The sequence below is a fragment of the Mirounga leonina genome, unplaced genomic scaffold (genome assembly GCF_011800145.1).
Source record: "Mirounga leonina isolate KUSES-001 unplaced genomic scaffold, KU_Mleo_1.0 Mir_176, whole genome shotgun sequence".
Taxonomy (NCBI): domain Eukaryota; kingdom Metazoa; phylum Chordata; class Mammalia; order Carnivora; family Phocidae; genus Mirounga; species Mirounga leonina.
Genome location: NW_023270454.1, coordinates 48,056,552 through 48,060,909, shown reverse-complemented (window position 1 = coordinate 48,060,909; position 4,358 = coordinate 48,056,552). Strand labels below are relative to the sequence as shown.

Here is a 4,358-nt window from a genome sequence, read left to right as displayed (position 1 = left end):
AGCAGGGGGAGTGGGAGAGCGAGAAGCAGGCTTCCCACAGAGCAGGGAGCCCAATGTGGGGCTCGATCCCAGGACCTTGGGATCATGACCTGAGCCGAAGGCAGACGCTTGATGACTGAGCCACCCAGGCGCCCTGCCAGGGAAATTTAAATGAATATAAAGTGTCTTTTATTTATACATTCAATGAAAATGTACCTGGTCCTGTTCAAAACGTTCAACAGTAGCTTTGTGGAGTGGCAGTATCGTAGCCAATGAGGTTTAACCGAGGCGTGGTTATTGCTAATTGAAAACTTTTCCCAAAATGTTCAACAGTACTACAGTGTTGCATTTAAATTAATAACATTTTGAAAAAAAAGAAAAACTCAGAATGGGTTACCACTACTTACCTTAAATTTTTTTTCTGTTAAAACACGTAAGAGGGGCGCCTGGGTGGCTTAGTCCTTAAGCGTCTGCCTTCGGCTCAGGTCATGATCCCAGGGCCCTGGGATAGAGCCCTGCATCAGGGTCCCTGCTCCATGGGAAGCCTACTTCTCAATCTCTCTCTCTCTCTCGCTGTCTCTCTCTGTGTGAAATAAATAAATAAAATCTTTAAAACAAAACAAAACAAAACAGATAAGAATATGCCTTCCACTTAAACATCCTGAGCCATCAGAAATTCTGGATTACAAATTACTTTCAAAATACATCCTCATACTATTTGTATATGTTTTATAAAATCTTAATTATTTGTAGTTGAGAACTATGGTTATTTTCTAATATAATAAGATTCCCTTATGACTTTACATGTCTTATAAATAAACAGAATTTGCTTAAATGTACTAAATCCTGAATAAGACAAAGGGTAGGAAGAAGACGTGAATTATGAGTTATTAAAATGTAAATGTAAGGAAATTAAAGGAGAAAAAGAAATGTATTATTATACAGTATATAGTTGATGCCAAACTTAGTGAATATGTTGAATAGTATATTTTAAAACAGAAGATCAAATACTTTTGCTTTGATAAGCTGAAACATTTTTGCATGTATACTGCATAAAATTTGTATTTTGAAAGGGCCTTTTTATATTCTGTTCTTACATGAGAAATACAAATATATGCTTTCCAAAAACAACCTTTTGGTTTGAATAAGTCTTCTCAGATGATTTTTATCTTCTTGGTTAGCCACCGAATCATATTGTGAATAAGGTTCACGTAAATAAAGTTTCCTAAATAGGTATTTCATTTACTTATAATTTAAATGATCTAAAAGAACTGTATTAAATAATGAACTCTAGATTTTTCTTTATATGACTTCTTTACATAGTCCTGGATCAAAGCAGTTTTATTCAGTTATTTTAGATATTGCTATTCTAACAAGTACTTACTCAAGAATCAGGCCAGCTACAAAATTAGAGGTTAATGTCAACCAAATAGTGATAAAATACACTTTTTTGCTTTATCCATATTTTTCATCCTCTGAATAGTAATTGTACAGAAAATAAAATTTTCTATCACTGATAAAAGGGAAATATATTTTAATGGATTTAATGACTTAAAAATTTTTTCTAGGGGCCCCTGGGTGGCTCAGTTGTTAAGTGTCTGCCTTAGGCTCAGGTCATGATCTCAGGGTCCTGGAATGGAGCCCCACATCAGGCTCCCTGCTCCATGGGAAGCCGGCTTCTCCCTCTCCTACTCCCCCTGCTTGTGTTCCCTCTCTCACTGTGTGTCTCCCTGTCAAATAAATAAATAAATAAATCTTAAAATAATAATATTCTAGTGAAAAACTGAAATGACTTTAAAATATAGAAATATACCAATATATAGCAATAGTTATATATGTTAACACAAAATACTTGCTTTATTTTATTTACAGTTCAGTTGACTATGTTTTAATTACTTTTTCTTTTAAATGCCACAAAAATGGCCAATTTAAAATTCTCTGGAACTACAGTTAATGTTTCAAATATAATTAACTGAATAACCAATAAGTTACTTAAAATAAAACCAAATAAGCAAAACCAAAATTGTTTATTTGGTTTTATACCATCATAAATAACTATAATTTCTTAATGAAAGCCATGTTCTAATGACATCATTCTTTATCCACATGATATAAACTTTCAGTGAACACTTTGTATTTAAGGCACACAGAACACCTGTGGTTTGAAATCTGAAATAATATATCAGACTTCAATTGCTATTTTAATTTATTGTTTCTTCTTTTCCAAGCATGAAAAACAAAGCATAATACAGCATTCATACTGAGCTAAGATGCAATCATTTCAGGCTCAAGTGAGGTTCTCATCATGTTATCACAAGATCGCAAACAGCTTATTATCCACTAGAGCAGTATGGACACCTTAAAAAAAAAAAAGCTTTTAAATGGTAACCATGCTGAGCTCAAATGAGACAATCATGGATTTAAATGGATCTTAGTAGTAATAAGAGAATTATGAATATGTTGAACAGTGAAAACAGAACGTCTTTTCAAGTAGCGAAAATATGCAATGTGTATTTTATCGCTAATTTTATATTTATACATCTTACTTTTTCTTTATTTATCAGAGTTTTTAAAAATATATGATACATCATTTCTCAAATGATATCATATATTTTTAAAAACTCTATATGAATGCATCATGAGACCCTAAAGATAGTGTAAAAAATCATGTATTATTAACTGCATGTTCTTTTACTATCTTAATATTTTACACTCAATACTGAAGTTTATCTGTGATTTTATAGATATGAACATATTTTTTATTATTTATTTCCTCAGCATAGTGAACGCATTACAGCCTCCCACACCAGAGAAGGCTCTGGAGTTTTGATTTCTCACCAGAAGAAAATGGGTTCCCTTTGGTGTCCATAGATTTTCCATTTTTCCATTGTCTTGGTTATTTAGTGTTGCATAGTATTTTTTATTATTTATTTATGTATTTATTTATGTATTTATTTATTTATTTTGTTGTTTTCTAAAACATAAACCTGAGAATGCTATGCAGGGATATTGCATAGAATTCTTTAAGTGTTCTTTTAAATATGCTCACCTATGTGGTGAATGTATTTAGCTGAAGATTCATAGAAAAATATTTTCTAAAAGTTTATTACCCTGAGGATCTACATAAGCTACAGGATCTTAGAAGTTTTTGGGGACAGTGAAGAATATTGGGCCTATAGTCAAAGAGATGTGATTTCTATAGTATCTCTTACTCCTCTGTGGAATTTGACCTCTTAGGTTTTCATTGTTTCTCAATTTAAAATGATTATAGTAAACTGGACTTTTTTAGTTCTTTTGGTAGGCTAACATACCAAACGTATTTGACTTGAGTTATTGTCTCCAAGAAAAATAATTCAACTTTGAGGTTTGCTTCCTAACTTCTGTTTTCTTTTTGTATTAAGTACATGTGAAATATTAAAGTTTCATGTAAAGGCTTTGGAGAAAAGTTCTCAGGACTTATGAAACTGTGAAAGGCACGGGAAAAAAATGGGAAAGGGAAAAGATATGATGTCTGGCTATTTCTCAGCAGGCGAGAAGAAGAGATTCTGGAAAAGATGAAGAGTCCCTGTGCCACCCCTAACTTGGGTCTTAGCTAGAAGACTTTTGGGCAGGTTACTTCCAGGCAGCTATAGCATAGTTAATGTGACCAAGCAAAAAGTGAGTATAATTTGTTCTCTTTTGTCTGCCCCAGTTCCTGCATGGAACAGATAGTATATGGAGAGCCAAGGGGCCTCCTGTCCTGCGCAAGCAAAAAAGCAGAGTAAGAGCTTAAGCTAAATGCTAAAACAGGAGGATGTGTCATCTGAGAAAAGTGCTTAGCACCATCCAGACAGTGAGAGTCAGATTAAATGCTGACTGATACAGGGGTTGTAGTGTGTATAAAACTGCAATAATACTACTATGAACTATAATCTTTTTTTTTCTTTTGCAAGTTTGAACCATAATCTTTTTTTAATTTTTTTATTGTTATGTTAATCACAGTACATTACATCATTAGTTTTTGATGTAGTGTTCCATGATTCATCGTTTGTGTATAACACCCAGTACTCCATGCAGAACGTGCCTTCTTTAATACCCATCACCAGGCTAACCCATCCCTCCCAGCCCCCTCCCCTCTAATACCCTCAGTTTGTTTTTCAGAGTCCATTGTCTCTCATGGTTCATCTCTGCCTCCGATCCCCCCCCCTTCATTTTTCCCTTCCTCCTATCTTCTTTTCTTTTCTTTCTTTTTTTTTAACATATATTGTATTATTTGTTTCAGAGGTACAGATCTGTGATTCAACAGTCTTGCACAATGAACCATAATCTTTTAACCAAAGCGGTCATAAGAAATGGCTCTGGAAGTGCCAATTCACTATATAGTTTTTGCATTACTTAGT

General features: G+C 33.6%; 1 pseudogene; it reads left to right on the top strand.

Annotated features, from left to right (window-relative positions):
- The first annotated feature begins 222 nt into the window (after positions 1-222).
- LOC118022595 lies at positions 223-355 on the top strand (annotated as a pseudogene).
- Positions 356-4,358: the final 4,003 nt, after the last annotated feature.